This window comes from Schistocerca serialis, chromosome 2 (genome assembly GCF_023864345.2).
Source record: "Schistocerca serialis cubense isolate TAMUIC-IGC-003099 chromosome 2, iqSchSeri2.2, whole genome shotgun sequence".
Classification (NCBI taxonomy): domain Eukaryota; kingdom Metazoa; phylum Arthropoda; class Insecta; order Orthoptera; family Acrididae; genus Schistocerca; species Schistocerca serialis.
In genome coordinates, this window is record NC_064639.1 from 510,827,330 (window position 1) to 510,846,032 (window position 18,703).

The following is an 18,703-nucleotide window of genomic DNA, read 5'->3' on the forward strand; positions in this document are numbered from 1 at the left end:
AGTTTGTGAGATTCCACAACATGCGCCCACGGTATAGTTAAGCTCTCGAAACCCCTGATATCGAGCACTTTACATTTCCGGTCACTTAGTTGTGCTCCAGAAACTTCACTATATTGGTCGATCGCCCGTTTAATACGGATCACCTCGTCGTCACTGCGTAACAGTACGGCAACATCGTCAGCGTACGCACGGACTATGAATGTGTGACCGGAGATTGACACTCCTGACAACTGGTGATAAAGAGACCGAAGGAAGGGTTCCAGTGACAGCACAAAAAGTGACATAGAGAGTGGACTGCCCTGGGGGACACCCCGCTGAATGGATATCGGTTGCGTCAGCTGTCCATTGACTTGTATCCTCGCTGATATACCAGATATCAAATTGCGAAGGACTGTTATCACCCGTGCCTCGAGTCCTATTTTGTCCATTATGTGAAAAAGGTATCGGTGGTTCACATGATCAAAGGCTTTATGAAAGTCTAGAAAAAGCAGCGCACAATTCAGGTTGGTGACTGAAGCAATGGAGATGAGGTCCCGAATTTCAGACATCGCAGACATGGCATTCCGTCCAGGCACGCAGGCCTGGTGCCGCCGGACAACTTTGTGAATGAGCGGAGACATTCGGGTGTTAACAGCTCTGGCTATAGTTTTGTAGTCAAAATTAAGCAGGGTGAGCGGACGCAGATTATCAAATCGCTTACACCCTTTGCGTTTGGGAACAAGGACAATTTTACCCTCCTTCATCGCATCAGGAACAGGCGCCCCAGCAATGATTTCATTTAAAATTTCTGTAAAAGTAACACCAATTACATCCCAATAACGAAGATAAAACTCCTTGGGAAGGCCGTCCAGTCCTGGGGCTTTGTTAGCTGGCGACTTAACAATAAGTTCTAAAGACTCCTCGACACTAAACGCAGCCAGAAAGTCACGATTATCATCCTCAGTAACAGACGTGTCCATCAACTGGAGTACAGTAGCAGTCAAGCCATCATTGGTTGGGAAGTCCGAGTACAGGCCGTGATAATAGCTCTGGATTGCCGTGACTATGTCAGGTTGCCGAGTGAGAAGTTCCCCGTGATCAGTTACCAGTTCGTCTATAAATAAGCGTCTACGGTTCGTCTGATGCTTAATAAGATGATACATGGAAGTTGTCTCAGATTGAACAAAAGAGTTGACTTTTGACTTGATTTTTAATCCTTCTAGTTGTTTACGTTTGATACTGAGCATCTTAGCCTTGATTTGCTTTATTTGAGCCGTGTAATTATTATTGACGCTAGATTTGTCGTAGAGCTCCCTTAAAATCGAATAGTAAAATTCGGTGGTCCTCTTTGCATCCCTTGATTGCGTATTACAGTACGAAATCAAAGTCCGACGCAACTTTGGTTTAGCAAAGGACGTCCACCACTCTACTTTCGTACGGTATCTATTGACAGAGCGAAGACAAAAAGTCCAAGTCCGTGTGACAAGTACCTCGAGGTCGGCGTCCTGAAGGTGGGAAATATTGAACATCCAGTGACTTCTGAAATGTTTGGTGGGTTGCCTGTCCAATTGTATAACGGCGGCGTAGGCGCAGTGATCGCTACATGGGACGGGAATGACCTCTGAGTCAACAACATGTTCTCCGAGCTGAGAAGACACATATATTCTGTCGAGGCGGCTGCTCGAGGTGGAAGTGAAGTATGTAAATTTCACAAGGGTAGGGTGAAGGAGTTCCCACGTATCCTTTAGATTCATTCGTAAAACCAGATCATGAAGCTCCTTACAATAGTTAAAATGCGGCCGCTGATCTTTTTGATGTACAACACAGTTAAAATCTCCTCCTAAAATTAAGGCAGTCGGATTTTTACGAAGCAGGTAAATTAGTTCGTCTTTAAAGAACTCGGTCCTTGCGAACCTGTGTCCACTCCCGGAGGGCGCGTACAGGTTCACGAGTGTGACGCCGAATATTTTGCAGCATATGCCACGCCCCGACTCCAGTGTTTCAACGTCTGAGACGGGGATGCCTTCACGCACGAGAATGGCTGTACCAGTGCTAAGTTCGAAGGCAACATTGGTAAGACAGTGGAAACCGGGAATGACCAGATCGGGAACAAGGAATTCCTGCAATAGAAGTATATCAGCGGCAGACTCATAAACGAACTGCCTAAAGACTGCAAGTTTCAATTCAGACGTGATCCTGTTAACATTAACACTCAGGAACTTGTACGCTTGCGCCATGGAATTGACGGAGCTACTTTAAATTAACGTGATCATCGTCACCGGCAAACCAATCCATTCGTGAACCAGCTGGTGGAGAGTGGCCATCACTATCGTTCGCATCCGAGAGGGCTTGCAGTTTGTGTTTGCTGCGTGGTACATTCAAGTTCGGTTGGAATTTCTTTTTGTTCCTCCCGACACTTGCGACTTTTTCCGCAGAAAGAGGCATCGGAGAATCGACACAGGTCTCCTGGGAAGGTTGCCCTGCTACAGCAACCTGCATGTGCGTCTCGCCGGATAGTCCTTCCGGAGACGCGCTAAGTTCTTGTTTACCCACACGTTGGGATTGTTTGGAAACACTCTCCCGGTCAGGTTGTTGACAGGCAAGGCTGAGATCTCGCTCTGTGTTGACACACTCGTCAGCGTGTTCGTTGTCAGTGTCGCGTGGCTGTGATACGAGTTGGGGACCTGCGCACACACCGTCGACGTCACTGTGGGCTACGTGCTGAGGTTCACTATCGGGTTGTTGGGGAACCGACTCGACAGACGTGGACGGTAAGCAAGAACCAACCTGGGACGTAGCACGAGCGTCATCGGGCGAAGAAGTATTAACATCAACACTTGATTCTGGTATAGCGTCTTGCGAAAGCTCTATGTCGCCTGCCGGTTGTTTGATATCAAGTGTGGCAGGTGGTACCGGTACAGAGACGCCATCATCCGAACTACTACTGTCGCACGTTCGACGTCTCTTGGACGCTACCGCAGTGACGGGACGGGCGAGAGGGTTCTGATCCCCGCCCTTCGCAAGAGGAATAGCAGGGAACTCGTCGTCAAAAGGTTTTTCATGTACAGTCACAGTGTCAGTGGAAAGGGACGGCTCATTACTTGGTAATTGGGTGCCTGTCACTAAATCAGCTAAAGTGAGCCTCTTACGTTGTTGGAAAGTAGGCTTTAAGACGGTCATTCTTTTAGGGCAATTTTGCCGTAAATGACCACTTTCATTGCAGTTAAAACACGTAGAACCTTGCCCAGAATATGTAACCTGCACCTTATACCCACAAACAAATACATGGGAGGGGATGTTGACTTTAACTTGCATCTCAACCGATCTGATGCCAGAAAAACATTGCAACTTATGTTGCCTGGACCACTTTTCAAGTCTAATGTTACGCACTTCGCCATATTTCGTGAGCTCATCCTTTAAGAAACAATTGTCTACTTCAGGGGGCAGGTTGTAAATTCGCACGTTAGAGATCTCGACATCCGCGTTAGTAACTTGGACAGTACTCACAGTGCCATCGCGATGACGGAACTCGACGCCGCCGCCATGTTTCTGCAAAAGTCGTTCCAGTAGGAGGGGATTCAGGAGCTTCACGAAAAAGCAGTACAAATCCAGGTCGTAGTAGGCAGTGTGAACTTGATCAGTGGTTATGCCTATTGTATCGACGATCCATTCATGAACTTCCAGCGAACTTGGCTGAACTGATCGCGTAGCCTTGTCAAACTCGAACTGCAGGGTATTTTTCCTTGGAATCGTGGGAACCATCGTGCAAATTAACCCAAATGGGCTAACTGCATACAGCAAAACACTGAAAACAATGACACTAATACACAACAACGCACAATCACGTGAAACAGAAAGCACAAATGCAACGTAAACAAAGCAAGTGACACTGAGCGCTCCGAACGTCCGCACGCTGCCGCGTCTCAAGCGGTAACGCCACCTCGTCTGCTGGAACTACAGTTGTGTCTTTGGCGAGTGCTTGCGGAAAGAAGACATTTGTCGATTCGAAAACACATTCAAAACATGGTACTGGGCCGGTGTTAACGTCTAATGCCAAGCTGCAGTGCGGCCGACCAAGCTCCCACTGGCGAATCGTTTAATGACAGCATCCGTCCATATGGATATGCGATCGGGTAAAATCATTGGCCCAATTATCTACTGCAGGAATAAGCATTGTATCGACATGCAGTGTCGTCTAATGCAAATGAGAAAGGTGCTGTGCATTCTTTTGCACGACTTACTGCAACGAAACGTACAGCTCGATACGCTACACTGATATTGCTTGCAAGGTTTTGACGTCCCCCCTAGCCCAAGATTGTCCTGCTGTTTGCGATGGAGCTTGGTGTTTGGGCGGCCACTAGCGACGGATGTCTGCAAACTCAAGTCTCTCCAGTAGGCCCTGCCAAATGGCTTCTGTAGATGGCGGCCTGACTTTAAAGAACAAACTGTCGGAAGGCGACAGTTGTGCTACAGATGGATTATTAAAGGCACGATACGTTAAAATGACTGCGACAGATATGCACTTAAATATAAATAAGAACTCGTCGTTGGCAAATACCAACATACTCTTTGCTGGAGCCGAAATTTGATTGGTTTATAGATCTCGAATTGATGTTTAATTCGAAGGGCATACGCTATGGAATGTTGTGCGCTTTCATCTGGTAGGCAGTTTAGTCACTTATTTCATACACACGCTATCTGCCACGTACACGCGTCGATGTTACTACTGAGTGGCGTTTCGCACGGAGAAGGAGTGACCGCAAAAGCGTGCTTTACGTAAATTTCTTCGACGATGATGGGATTCGAACCCACGCGTGCAGAGCACATTGGATTAGCAGTCCAACGCCTTAACCACTCGGCCACCTCGTCTGCTGGAACTACAGTTGTGTCTTTGGCGAGTGCTTGCGGAAAGAAGACATTTGTCGATTCGAAAACACATTCAAAACATGGTACTGGGCCGGTGTTAACGTCTAATGCCAAGCTGCAGTGCGGCCGACCAAGCTCCCACTGGCGAATCGTTTAATGACAGCATCCGTCCATATGGATATGCGATCGGGTAAAATCATTGGCCCAATTATCTACTGCAGGAATAAGCATTGTATCGACATGCAGTGTCGTCTAATGCAAATGAGAAAGGTGCTGTGCATTCTTTTGCACGACTTACTGCAACGAAACGTACAGCTCGATACGCTACACTGATATTGCTTGCAAGGTTTTGACGTCCCCCCTAGCCCAAGATTGTCCTGCTGTTTGCGATGGAGCTTGGTGTTTGGGCGGCCACTAGCGACGGATGTCTGCAAACTCAAGTCTCTCCAGTAGGCCCTGCCAAATGGCTTCTGTAGATGGCGGCCTGACTTTAAAGAGATGGATTATTAAAGGCACGATACGTTAAAATGACTGCGACAGATATGCACTTAAATATAAATAAGAACTCGTCGTTGGCAAATACCAACTTACTCTTTGCTGGAGCCGAAATTTGATTGGTTTATAGATCTCGAATTGATGTTTAATTCGAAGGGCATACGCTATGGAATGTTGTGCGCTTTCATCTGGTAGGCAGTTTAGTCACTTATTTCATACACACGCTATCTGCCACGTACACGCGTCGATGTTACTACTGAGTGGCATTTCGCACGGAGAAGGAGTGACCGCAAAAGCGTGCTTTACGTAAATTTCTTCGACGAGGATGGGATTCGAACCCACGCGTGCAGAGCACATTGGATTAGCAGTCCAACGCCTTAACCACTCGGCCACCTCGTCTGCTGGAACTACAGTTGTGTCTTTGGCGAGTGCTTGCGGAAAGAAGACATTTGTCGATTCGAAAACACATTCAAAACATGGTACTGGGCCGGTGTTAACGTCTAATGCCAAGCTGCAGTGCGGCCGACCAAGCTCCCACTGGCGAATCGTTTAATGACAGCATCCGTCCATATGGATATGCGATCGGGTAAAATCATTGGCCCAATTATCTACTGCAGGAATAAGCATTGTATCGACATGCAGTGTCGTCTAATGCTAATGAGAAAGGTGCTGTGCATTCTTTTGCACGACTTACTGCAACGAAACGTACAGCTCGATACGCTACACTGATATTGCTTGCAAGGTTTTGACGTCCCCCCTAGCCCAAGATTGTCCTGCTGTTTGCGATGGAGCTTGGTGTTTGGGCGGCCACTAGCGACGGATGTCTGCAAACTCAAGTCTCTCCAGTAGGCCCTGCCAAATGGCTTCTGTAGATGGCGGCCTGACTTTAAAGAACAAACTGTCGGAAGGCGACAGTTGTGCTACAGATGGATTATTAAAGGCACGATACGTTAAAATGACTGCGACAGATATGCACTTAAATATAAATAAGAACTCGCCGTTCGCAAATACCAACATACTCTTTGCTGGAGCCGAAATTTGATTGGTTTATAGATCTCGAATTGATGTTTAATTCGAAGGGCATACGCTATGGAATGTTGTGCGCTTTCATCTGGTAGGCAGTTTAGTCACTTATTTCATACACACGCTATCTGCCACGTACACGCGTCGATGTTACTACTGAGTGGCGTTTCGCACGGAGAAGGAGTGACCGCAAAAGCGTGCTTTACGTAAATTTCTTCGACGATGATGGGATTCGAACCCACGCGTGCAGAGCACATTGGATTAGCAGTCCAACGCCTTAACCACTCGGCCACCTCGTCTGCTGGAACTACAGTTGTGTCTTTGGCGAGTGCTTGCGGAAAGAAGACATTTGTCGATTCGAAAACACATTCAAAACATGGTACTGGGCCGGTGTTAACGTCTAATGCCAAGCTGCAGTGCGGCCGACCAAGCTCCCACTGGCGCATCGTTTAATGACAGCATCCGTCCATATGGATATGCGATCGGGTAAAATCATTGGCCCAATTATCTACTGCAGGAATAAGCATTGTATCGACATGCAGTGTCGTCTAATGCAAATGAGAAAGGTGCTGTGCATTCTTTTGCACGACTTACTGCAACGAAACGTACAGCTCGATACGCTACACTGATATTGCTTGCAAGGTTTTGACGTCCCCCCTAGCCCAAGATTGTCCTGCTGTTTGCGATGGAGCTTGGTGTTTGGGCGGCCACTAGCGACGGATGTCTGCAAACTCAAGTCTCTCCAGTAGGCCCTGCCAAATGGCTTCTGTAGATGGCGGCCTGACTTTAAAGAACAAACTGTCGGAAGGCGACAGTTGTGCTACAGATGGATTATTAAAGGCACGATACGTTAAAATGACTGCGACAGATATGCACTTAAATATAAATAAGAACTCGTCGTTGGCAAATACCAACATACTCTTTGCTGGAGCCGAAATTTGATTGGTTTATAGATCTCGAATTGATGTTTAATTCGAAGGGCATACGCTATGGAATGTTGTGCGCTTTCATCTGGTAGGCAGTTTAGTCACTTATTTCATACACACGCTATCTGCCACGTACACGCGTCGATGTTACTACTGAGTGGCGTTTCGCACGGAGAAGGAGTGACCGCAAAAGCGTGCTTTACGTAAATTCCTCGACGAGGATGGGATTCGAACCCACGCGTGCAGAGCACATTAGATTAGCAGTCCAACGCCTTAACCACTCGGCCACCTCGTCTGCTGGAACTACAGTTGTGTCTTTGGCGAGTGCTTGCGGAAAGAAGACATTTGTCGATTCGAAAACACATTCAAAACATGGTACTGGGCCGGTGTTAACGTCTAATGCCAAGCTGCAGTGCGGCCGACCAAGCTCCCACTGGCGAATCGTTTAATGACAGCATCCGTCCATATGGATATGCGATCGGGTAAAATCATTGGCCCAATTATCTACTGCAGGAATAAGCATTGTATCGACATGCAGTGTCGTCTAATGCTAATGAGAAAGGTGCTGTGCATTCTTTTGCACGACTTACTGCAACGAAACGTACAGCTCGATACGCTACACTGATATTGCTTGCAAGGTTTTGACGTCCCCCCTAGCCCAAGATTGTCCTGCTGTTTGCGATGGAGCTTGGTGTTTGGGCGGCCACTAGCGACGGATGTCTGCAAACTCAAGTCTCTCCAGTAGGCCCTGCCAAATGGCTTCTGTAGATGGCGGCCTGACTTTAAAGAACAAACTGTCGGAAGGCGACAGTTGTGCTACAGATGGATTATTAAAGGCACGATACGTTAAAATGACTGCGACAGATATGCACTTAAATATAAATAAGAACTCGCCGTTCGCAAATACCAACATACTCTTTGCTGGAGCCGAAATTTGATTGGTTTATAGATCTCGAATTGATGTTTAATTCGAAGGGCATACGCTATGGAATGTTGTGCGCTTTCATCTGGTAGGCAGTTTAGTCACTTATTTCATACACACGCTATCTGCCACGTACACGCGTCGATGTTACTACTGAGTGGCGTTTCGCACGGAGAAGGAGTGACCGCAAAAGCGTGCTTTACGTAAATTTCTTCGACGATGATGGGATTCGAACCCACGCGTGCAGAGCACATTGGATTAGCAGTCCAACGCCTTAACCACTCGGCCACCTCGTCTGCTGGAACTACAGTTGTGTCTTTGGCGAGTGCTTGCGGAAAGAAGACATTTGTCGATTCGAAAACACATTCAAAACATGGTACTGGGCCGGTGTTAACGTCTAATGCCAAGCTGCAGTGCGGCCGACCAAGCTCCCACTGGCGCATCGTTTAATGACAGCATCCGTCCATATGGATATGCGATCGGGTAAAATCATTGGCCCAATTATCTACTGCAGGAATAAGCATTGTATCGACATGCAGTGTCGTCTAATGCAAATGAGAAAGGTGCTGTGCATTCTTTTGCACGACTTACTGCAACGAAACGTACAGCTCGATACGCTACACTGATATTGCTTGCAAGGTTTTGACGTCCCCCCTAGCCCAAGATTGTCCTGCTGTTTGCGATGGAGCTTGGTGTTTGGGCGGCCACTAGCGACGGATGTCTGCAAACTCAAGTCTCTCCAGTAGGCCCTGCCAAATGGCTTCTGTAGATGGCGGCCTGACTTTAAAGAACAAACTGTCGGAAGGCGACAGTTGTGCTACAGATGGATTATTAAAGGCACGATACGTTAAAATGACTGCGACAGATATGCACTTAAATATAAATAAGAACTCGTCGTTGGCAAATACCAACATACTCTTTGCTGGAGCCGAAATTTGATTGGTTTATAGATCTCGAATTGATGTTTAATTCGAAGGGCATACGCTATGGAATGTTGTGCGCTTTCATCTGGTAGGCAGTTTAGTCACTTATTTCATACACACGCTATCTGCCACGTACACGCGTCGATGTTACTACTGAGTGGCGTTTCGCACGGAGAAGGAGTGACCGCAAAAGCGTGCTTTACGTAAATTTCTTCGACGAGGATGGGATTCGAACCCACGCGTGCAGAGCACATTAGATTAGCAGTCCAACGCCTTAACCACTCGGCCACCTCGTCTGCTGGAACTACAGTTGTGTCTTTGGCGAGTGCTTGCGGAAAGAAGACATTTGTCGATTCGAAAACACATTCAAAACATGGTACTGGGCCGGTGTTAACGTCTAATGCCAAGCTGCAGTGCGGCCGACCAAGCTCCCACTGGCGAATCGTTTAATGACAGCATCCGTCCATATGGATATGCGATCGGGTAAAATCATTGGCCCAATTATCTACTGCAGGAATAAGCATTGTATCGACATGCAGTGTCGTCTAATGCAAATGAGAAAGGTGCTGTGCATTCTTTTGCACGACTTACTGCAACGAAACGTACAGCTCGATACGCTACACTGATATTGCTTGCAAGGTTTTGACGTCCCCCCTAGCCCAAGATTGTCCTGCTGTTTGCGATGGAGCTTGGTGTTTGGGCGGCCACTAGCGACGGATGTCTGCAAACTCAAGTCTCTCCAGTAGGCCCTGCCAAATGGTTTCTGTAGATGGCGGCCTGACTTTAAAGAACAAACTGTCGGAAGGCGACAGTTGTGCTACAGATGGATTATTAAAGGCACGATACGTTAAAATGACTGCGACAGATATGCACTTAAATATAAATAAGAACTCGTCGTTGGCAAATACCAACATACTCTTTGCTGGAGCCGAAATTTGATTGGTTTATAGATCTCGAATTGATGTTTAATTCGAAGGGCATACGCTATGGAATGTTGTGCGCTTTCATCTGGTAGGCAGTTTAGTCACTTATTTCATACACACGCTATCTGCCACGTACACGCCTCGATGTTACTACTGAGTGGCGTTTCGCACGGAGAAGGAGTGACCGCAAAAGCGTGCTTTACGTAAATTTCTTCGACGAGGATGGGATTCGAACCCACGCGTGCAGAGCACATTGGATTAGCAGTCCAACGCCTTAACCACTCGGCCACCTCGTCTGCTGGAACTACAGTTGTGTCTTTGGCGAGTGCTTGCGGAAAGAAGACATTTGTCGATTCGAAAACACATTCAAAACATGGTACTGGGCCGGTGTTAACGTCTAATGCCAAGCTGCAGTGCGGCCGACCAAGCTCCCACTGGCGAATCGTTTAATGACAGCATCCGTCCATATGGATATGCGATCGGGTAAAATCATTGGCCCAATTATCTACTGCAGGAATAAGCATTGTATCGACATGCAGTGTCATCTAATGCAAATGAGAAAGGTGCTGTGCATTCTTTTGCACGACTTACTGCAACGAAACGTACAGCTCGATACGCTACACTGATATTGCTTGCAAGGTTTTGACGTCCCCCCTAGCCCAAGATTGTCCTGCTGTTTGCGATGGAGCTTGGTGTTTGGGCGGCCACTAGCGACGGATGTCTGCAAACTCAAGTCTCTCCAGTAGGCCCTGCCAAATGGCTTCTGTAGATGGCGGCCTGACTTTAAAGAACAAACTGTCGGAAGGCGACAGTTGTGCTACAGATGGATTATTAAAGGCACGATACGTTAAAATGACTGCGACAGATATGCACTTAAATATAAATAAGAACTCGCCGTTCGCAAATACCAACATACTCTTTGCTGGAGCCGAAATTTGATTGGTTTATAGATCTCGAATTGATGTTTAATTCGAAGGGCATACGCTATGGAATGTTGTGCGCTTTCATCTGGTAGGCAGTTTAGTCACTTATTTCATACACACGCTATCTGCCACGTACACGCGTCGATGTTACTACTGAGTGGCGTTTCGCACGGAGAAGGAGTGACCGCAAAAGCGTGCTTTACGTAAATTTCTTCGACGAGGATGGGATTCGAACCCACGCGTGCAGAGCACATTGGATTAGCAGTCCAACGCTTTAACCACTCGGCCACCTCGTCTGCTGGAACTACAGTTGTGTCTTTGGCGAGTGCTTGCGGAAAGAAGACATTTGTCGATTCGAAAACACATTCAAAACATGGTACTGGGCCGGTGTTAACGTCTAATGCCAAGCTGCAGTGCGGCCGACCAAGCTCCCACTGGCGAATCGTTTAATGACAGCATCCGTCCATATGGATATGCGATCGGGTAAAATCATTGGCCCAATTATCTACTGCAGGAATAAGCATTGTATCGACATGCAGTGTCGTCTAATGCAAATGAGAAAGGTGCTGTGCATTCTTTTGCACGACTTACTGCAACGAAACGTACAGCTCGATACGCTACACTGATATTGCTTGCAAGGTTTTGACGTCCCCCCTAGCCCAAGATTGTCCTGCTGTTTGCGATGGAGCTTGGTGTTTGGGCGGCCACTAGCGACGGATGTCTGCAAACTCAAGTCTCTCCAGTAGGCCCTGCCAAATGGCTTCTGTAGATGGCGGCCTGACTTTAAAGAACAAACTGTCGGAAGGCGACAGTTGTGCTACAGATGGATTATTAAAGGCACGATACGTTAAAATGACTGCGACAGATATGCACTTAAATATAAATAAGAACTCGTCGTTGGCAAATACCAACATACTCTTTGCTGGAGCCGAAATTTGATTGGTTTATAGATCTCTAATTGATGTTTAATTCGAAGGGCATACGCTATGGAATGTTGTGCGCTTTCATCTGGTAGGCAGTTTAGTCACTTATTTCATACACACGCTATCTGCCACGTACACGCGTCGATGTTACTACTGAGTGGCGTTTCGCACGGAGAAGGAGTGACCGCAAAAGCGTGCTTTACGTAAATTTCTTCGACGATGATGGGATTCGAACCCACGCGTGCAGAGCACATTGGATTAGCAGTCCAACGCCTTAACCACTCGGCCACCTCGTCTGCTGGAACTACAGTTGTGTCTTTGGCGAGTGCTTGCGGAAAGAAGACATTTGTCGATTCGAAAACACATTCAAAACATGGTACTGGGCCGGTGTTAACGTCTAATGCCAAGCTGCAGTGCGGCCGACCAAGCTCCCACTGGCGAATCGTTTAATGACAGCATCCGTCCATATGGATATGCGATCGGGTAAAATCATTGGCCCAATTATCTACTGCAGGAATAAGCATTGTATCGACATGCAGTGTCGTCTAATGCAAATGAGAAAGGTGCTGTGCATTCTTTTGCACGACTTACTGCAACGAAACGTACAGCTCGATACGCTACACTGATATTGCTTGCAAGGTTTTGACGTCCCCCCTAGCCCAAGATTGTCCTGCTGTTTGCGATGGAGCTTGGTGTTTGGGCGGCCACTAGCGACGGATGTCTGCAAACTCAAGTCTCTCCAGTAGGCCCTGCCAAATGGTTTCTGTAGATGGCGGCCTGACTTTAAAGAACAAACTGTCGGAAGGCGACAGTTGTGCTACAGATGGATTATTAAAGGCACGATACGTTAAAATGACTGCGACAGATATGCACTTAAATATAAATAAGAACTCGTCGTTCGCAAATACCAACATACTCTTTGCTGGAGCCGAAATTTGATTGGTTTATAGATCTCGAATTGATGTTTAATTCGAAGGGCATACGCTATGGAATGTTGTGCGCTTTCATCTGGTAGGCAGTTTAGTCACTTATTTCATACACACGCTATCTGCCACGTACACGCGTCGATGTTACTACTGAGTGGCGTTTCGCACGGAGAAGGAGTGACCGCAAAAGCGTGCTTTACGTAAATTTCTTCGACGAGGATGGGATTCGAACCCACGCGTGCAGAGCACATTGCATTAGCAGTCCAACGCCTTAACCACTCGGCCACCTCGTCTGCTGGAACTACAGTTGTGTCTTTGGCGAGTGCTTGCGGAAAGAAGACATTTGTCGATTCGAAAACACATTCAAAACATGGTACTGGGCCGGTGTTAACGTCTAATGCCAAGCTGCAGTGCGGCCGACCAAGCTCCCACTGGCGAATCGTTTAATGACAGCATCCGTCCATATGGATATGCGATCGGGTAAAATCATTGGCCCAATTATCTACTGCAGGAATAAGCATTGTATCGACATGCAGTGTCGTCTAATGCAAATGAGAAAGGTGCTGTGCATTCTTTTGCACGACTTACTGCAACGAAACGTACAGCTCGATACGCTACACTGATATTGCTTGCAAGGTTTTGACGTCCCCCCTAGCCCAAGATTGTCCTGCTGTTTGCGATGGAGCTTGGTGTTTGGGCGGCCACTAGCGACGGATGTCTGCAAACTCAAGTCTCTCCAGTAGGCCCTGCCAAATGGCTTCTGTAGATGGCGGCCTGACTTTAAAGAACAAACTGTCGGAAGGCGACAGTTGTGCTACAGATGGATTATTAAAGGCACGATACGTTAAAATGACTGCGACAGATATGCACTTAAATATAAATAAGAACTCGTCGTTGGCAAATACCAACATACTCTTTGCTGGAGCCGAAATTTGATTGGTTTATAGATCTCTAATTGATGTTTAATTCGAAGGGCATACGCTATGGAATGTTGTGCGCTTTCATCTGGTAGGCAGTTTAGTCACTTATTTCATACACACGCTATCTGCCACGTACACGCGTCGATGTTACTACTGAGTGGCGTTTCGCACGGAGAAGGAGTGACCGCAAAAGCGTGCTTTACGTAAATTTCTTCGACGATGATGGGATTCGAACCCACGCGTGCAGAGCACATTGGATTAGCAGTCCAACGCCTTAACCACTCGGCCACCTCGTCTGCTGGAACTACAGTTGTGTCTTTGGCGAGTGCTTGCGGAAAGAAGACATTTGTCGATTCGAAAACACATTCAAAACATGGTACTGGGCCGGTGTTAACGTCTAATGCCAAGCTGCAGTGCGGCCGACCAAGCTCCCACTGGCGAATCGTTTAATGACAGCATCCGTCCATATGGATATGCGATCGGGTAAAATCATTGGCCCAATTATCTACTGCAGGAATAAGCATTGTATCGACATGCAGTGTCGTCTAATGCAAATGAGAAAGGTGCTGTGCATTCTTTTGCACGACTTACTGCAACGAAACGTACAGCTCGATACGCTACACTGATATTGCTTGCAAGGTTTTGACGTCCCCCCTAGCCCAAGATTGTCCTGCTGTTTGCGATGGAGCTTGGTGTTTGGGCGGCCACTAGCGACGGATGTCTGCAAACTCAAGTCTCTCCAGTAGGCCCTGCCAAATGGTTTCTGTAGATGGCGGCCTGACTTTAAAGAACAAACTGTCGGAAGGCGACAGTTGTGCTACAGATGGATTATTAAAGGCACGATACGTTAAAATGACTGCGACAGATATGCACTTAAATATAAATAAGAACTCGTCGTTCGCAAATACCAACATACTCTTTGCTGGAGCCGAAATTTGATTGGTTTATAGATCTCGAATTGATGTTTAATTCGAAGGGCATACGCTATGGAATGTTGTGCGCTTTCATCTGGTAGGCAGTTTAGTCACTTATTTCATACACACGCTATCTGCCACGTACACGCGTCGATGTTACTACTGAGTGGCGTTTCGCACGGAGAAGGAGTGACCGCAAAAGCGTGCTTTACGTAAATTTCTTCGACGAGGATGGGATTCGAACCCACGCGTGCAGAGCACATTGGATTAGCAGTCCAACGCCTTAACCACTCGGCCACCTCGTCTGCTGGAACTACAGTTGTGTCTTTGGCGAGTGCTTGCGGAAAGAAGACATTTGTCGATTCGAAAACACATTCAAAACATGGTACTGGGCCGGTGTTAACGTCTAATGCCAAGCTGCAGTGCGGCCGACCAAGCTCCCACTGGCGAATCGTTTAATGACAGCATCCGTCCATATGGATATGCGATCGGGTAAAATCATTGGCCCAATTATCTACTGCAGGAATAAGCATTGTATCGACATGCAGTGTCATCTAATGCAAATGAGAAAGGTGCTGTGCATTCTTTTGCACGACTTACTGCAACGAAACGTACAGCTCGATACGCTACACTGATATTGCTTGCAAGGTTTTGACGTCCCCCCTAGCCCAAGATTGTCCTGCTGTTTGCGATGGAGCTTGGTGTTTGGGCGGCCACTAGCGACGGATGTCTGCAAACTCAAGTCTCTCCAGTAGGCCCTGCCAAATGGCTTCTGTAGATGGCGGCCTGACTTTAAAGAACAAACTGTCGGAAGGCGACAGTTGTGCTACAGATGGATTATTAAAGGCACGATACGTTAAAATGACTGCGACAGATATGCACTTAAATATAAATAAGAACTCGCCGTTCGCAAATACCAACATACTCTTTGCTGGAGCCGAAATTTGATTGGTTTATAGATCTCGAATTGATGTTTAATTCGAAGGGCATACGCTATGGAATGTTGTGCGCTTTCATCTGGTAGGCAGTTTAGTCACTTATTTCATACACACGCTATCTGCCACGTACACGCGTCGATGTTACTACTGAGTGGCGTTTCGCACGGAGAAGGAGTGACCGCAAAAGCGTGCTTTACGTAAATTTCTTCGACGAGGATGGGATTCGAACCCACGCGTGCAGAGCACATTGGATTAGCAGTCCAACGCTTTAACCACTCGGCCACCTCGTCTGCTGGAACTACAGTTGTGTCTTTGGCGAGTGCTTGCGGAAAGAAGACATTTGTCGATTCGAAAACACATTCAAAACATGGTACTGGGCCGGTGTTAACGTCTAATGCCAAGCTGCAGTGCGGCCGACCAAGCTCCCACTGGCGAATCGTTTAATGACAGCATCCGTCCATATGGATATGCGATCGGGTAAAATCATTGGCCCAATTATCTACTGCAGGAATAAGCATTGTATCGACATGCAGTGTCGTCTAATGCAAATGAGAAAGGTGCTGTGCATTCTTTTGCACGACTTACTGCAACGAAACGTACAGCTCGATACGCTACACTGATATTGCTTGCAAGGTTTTGACGTCCCCCCTAGCCCAAGATTGTCCTGCTGTTTGCGATGGAGCTTGGTGTTTGGGCGGCCACTAGCGACGGATGTCTGCAAACTCAAGTCTCTCCAGTAGGCCCTGCCAAATGGCTTCTGTAGATGGCGGCCTGACTTTAAAGAACAAACTGTCGGAAGGCGACAGTTGTGCTACAGATGGATTATTAAAGGCACGATACGTTAAAATGACTGCGACAGATATGCACTTAAATATAAATAAGAACTCGTCGTTCGCAAATACCAACATACTCTTTGCTGGAGCCGAAATTTGATTGGTTTATAGATCTCGAATTGATGTTTAATTCGAAGGGCATACGCTATGGAATGTTGTGCGCTTTCATCTGGTAGGCAGTTTAGTCACTTATTTCATACACACGCTATCTGCCACGTACACGCGTCGATGTTACTACTGAGTGGCGTTTCGCACGGAGAAGGAGTGACCGCAAAAGCGTGCTTTACGTAAATTTCTTCGACGAGGATGGGATTCGAACCCACGCGTGCAGAGCACATTGCATTAGCAGTCCAACGCCTTAACCACTCGGCCACCTCGTCTGCTGGAACTACAGTTGTGTCTTTGGCGAGTGCTTGCGGAAAGAAGACATTTGTCGATTCGAAAACACATTCAAAACATGGTACTGGGCCGGTGTTAACGTCTAATGCCAAGCTGCAGTGCGGCCGACCAAGCTCCCACTGGCGAATCGTTTAATGACAGCATCCGTCCATATGGATATGCGATCGGGTAAAATCATTGGCCCAATTATCTACTGCAGGAATAAGCATTGTATCGACATGCAGTGTCGTCTAATGCAAATGAGAAAGGTGCTGTGCATTCTTTTGCACGACTTACTGCAACGAAACGTACAGCTCGATACGCTACACTGATATTGCTTGCAAGGTTTTGACGTCCCCCCTAGCCCAAGATTGTCCTGCTGTTTGCGATGGAGCTTGGTGTTTGGGCGGCCACTAGCGACGGATGTCTGCAAACTCAAGTCTCTCCAGTAGGCCCTGCCAAATGGCTTCTGTAGATGGCGGCCTGACTTTAAAGAACAAACTGTCGGAAGGCGACAGTTGTGCTACAGATGGATTATTAAAGGCACGATACGTTAAAATGACTGCGACAGATATGCACTTAAATATAAATAAGAACTCGTCGTTGGCAAATACCAACATACTCTTTGCTGGAGCCGAAATTTGATTGGTTTATAGATCTCGAATTGATGTTTAATTCGAAGGGCATACGCTATGGAATGTTGTGCGCTTTCATCTGGTAGGCAGTTTAGTCACTTATTTCATACACACGCTATCTGCCACGTACACGCGTCGATGTTACTACTGAGTGGCGTTTCGCACGGAGAAGGAGTGACCGCAAAAGCGTGCTTTACGTAAATTTCTTCGACGATGATGGGATTCGAACCCACGCGTGCAGAGCACATTGGATTAGCAGTCCAACGCCTTAACCACTCGGCCACCTCGTCTGCTGGAACTACAGTTGTGTCTTTGGCGAGTGCTTGCGGAAAGAAGACATTTGTCGATTCGAAAACACATTCAAAACATGGTACTGGGCCGGTGTTAACGTCTAATGCCAAGCTGCAGTGCGGCCGACCAAGCTCCCACTGGCGAATCGTTTAATGACAGCATCCGTCCATATGGATATGCGATCGGGTAAAATCATTGGCCCAATTATCTACTGCAGGAATAAGCATTGTATCGACATGCAGTGTCGTCTAATGCAAATGAGAAAGGTGCTGTGCATTCTTTTGCACGACTTACTGCAACGAAACGTACAGCTCGATACGCTACACTGATATTGCTTGCAAGGTTTTGACGTCCCCCCTAGCCCAAGATTGTCCTGCTGTTTGCGATGGAGCTTGGTGTTCGGGCGGCCACTAGCGACGGATGTCTGCAAACTCAAGTCTCTCCAGTAGGCCCTGCCAAATGGCTTCTGTAGATGGCGGCCTGACTTTAAAGAGATGGATTATTAAAGGCACGATACGTTAAAATGACTGCGACAGATATGCACTTAAATATAAATAAGAACTCGTCGTTGGCAAATACCAACATACTCTTTGCTGGAGCCGAAATTTGATTGGTTTATAGATCTCGAATTGATGTTTAATTCGAAGGGCATACGCTATGGAATGTTGTGCGCTTTCATCTGGTAGGCAGTTTAGTCACTTATTTCATACACACGCTGTCTGCCACGTACACGCGTCGATGTTACTACTGCGTGGCGTTTCGCACGGAGAAGGAGTGACCGCAAAAGCGTGCTTTACGTAAATTTCTTCGACGAGGATGGGATTCGAACCCACGCGTGCAGAGCACATTGGATTAGCAGTCCAACGCCTTAACCACTCGGCCACCTCGTCTGCTGGAACTACAGTTGTGTCTTTGGCGAGTGCTTGCGGAAAGAAGACATTTGTCGATTCGAAAACACATTCAAA

At 47.2% G+C, this 18,703-nt stretch overlaps 16 non-coding genes across 16 annotated transcripts; all 16 read right to left on the reverse strand.

The window, feature by feature from the left end:
• Nucleotides 1–4,766: 4,766 nt before the first annotated feature.
• Trnas-gcu (transfer RNA serine (anticodon GCU)) lies at nucleotides 4,767–4,848 on the reverse strand. The gene has a single exon. It is a non-coding gene; the product is annotated as a tRNA-Ser (tRNA).
• An 809-nt stretch (nucleotides 4,849–5,657) lies between these two features.
• On the reverse strand, nucleotides 5,658–5,739 carry Trnas-gcu (transfer RNA serine (anticodon GCU)). Its single transcript has one exon. It is a non-coding gene; the product is annotated as a tRNA-Ser (tRNA).
• Nucleotides 5,740–6,580: 841 nt separating this feature from the next.
• On the reverse strand, nucleotides 6,581–6,662 carry Trnas-gcu (transfer RNA serine (anticodon GCU)). The gene has a single exon. It is a non-coding gene; the product is annotated as a tRNA-Ser (tRNA).
• Nucleotides 6,663–7,502: 840 nt separating this feature from the next.
• Trnas-gcu (transfer RNA serine (anticodon GCU)) lies at nucleotides 7,503–7,584 on the reverse strand. The gene has a single exon. It is a non-coding gene; the product is annotated as a tRNA-Ser (tRNA).
• An 841-nt stretch (nucleotides 7,585–8,425) lies between these two features.
• Trnas-gcu (transfer RNA serine (anticodon GCU)) lies at nucleotides 8,426–8,507 on the reverse strand. The gene has a single exon. It is a non-coding gene; the product is annotated as a tRNA-Ser (tRNA).
• Nucleotides 8,508–9,348: 841 nt separating this feature from the next.
• Nucleotides 9,349–9,430, reverse strand: Trnas-gcu (transfer RNA serine (anticodon GCU)). Its single transcript has one exon. It is a non-coding gene; the product is annotated as a tRNA-Ser (tRNA).
• An 841-nt stretch (nucleotides 9,431–10,271) lies between these two features.
• On the reverse strand, nucleotides 10,272–10,353 carry Trnas-gcu (transfer RNA serine (anticodon GCU)). Its single transcript has one exon. It is a non-coding gene; the product is annotated as a tRNA-Ser (tRNA).
• An 841-nt stretch (nucleotides 10,354–11,194) lies between these two features.
• On the reverse strand, nucleotides 11,195–11,276 carry Trnas-gcu (transfer RNA serine (anticodon GCU)). The gene has a single exon. It is a non-coding gene; the product is annotated as a tRNA-Ser (tRNA).
• An 841-nt stretch (nucleotides 11,277–12,117) lies between these two features.
• On the reverse strand, nucleotides 12,118–12,199 carry Trnas-gcu (transfer RNA serine (anticodon GCU)). The gene has a single exon. It is a non-coding gene; the product is annotated as a tRNA-Ser (tRNA).
• Nucleotides 12,200–13,040: 841 nt separating this feature from the next.
• Trnas-gcu (transfer RNA serine (anticodon GCU)) lies at nucleotides 13,041–13,122 on the reverse strand. The gene has a single exon. It is a non-coding gene; the product is annotated as a tRNA-Ser (tRNA).
• Nucleotides 13,123–13,963: 841 nt separating this feature from the next.
• On the reverse strand, nucleotides 13,964–14,045 carry Trnas-gcu (transfer RNA serine (anticodon GCU)). The gene has a single exon. It is a non-coding gene; the product is annotated as a tRNA-Ser (tRNA).
• Nucleotides 14,046–14,886: 841 nt separating this feature from the next.
• On the reverse strand, nucleotides 14,887–14,968 carry Trnas-gcu (transfer RNA serine (anticodon GCU)). The gene has a single exon. It is a non-coding gene; the product is annotated as a tRNA-Ser (tRNA).
• An 841-nt stretch (nucleotides 14,969–15,809) lies between these two features.
• Nucleotides 15,810–15,891, reverse strand: Trnas-gcu (transfer RNA serine (anticodon GCU)). Its single transcript has one exon. It is a non-coding gene; the product is annotated as a tRNA-Ser (tRNA).
• An 841-nt stretch (nucleotides 15,892–16,732) lies between these two features.
• On the reverse strand, nucleotides 16,733–16,814 carry Trnas-gcu (transfer RNA serine (anticodon GCU)). The gene has a single exon. It is a non-coding gene; the product is annotated as a tRNA-Ser (tRNA).
• An 841-nt stretch (nucleotides 16,815–17,655) lies between these two features.
• On the reverse strand, nucleotides 17,656–17,737 carry Trnas-gcu (transfer RNA serine (anticodon GCU)). Its single transcript has one exon. It is a non-coding gene; the product is annotated as a tRNA-Ser (tRNA).
• Nucleotides 17,738–18,546: 809 nt separating this feature from the next.
• On the reverse strand, nucleotides 18,547–18,628 carry Trnas-gcu (transfer RNA serine (anticodon GCU)). The gene has a single exon. It is a non-coding gene; the product is annotated as a tRNA-Ser (tRNA).
• Nucleotides 18,629–18,703: the final 75 nt, after the last annotated feature.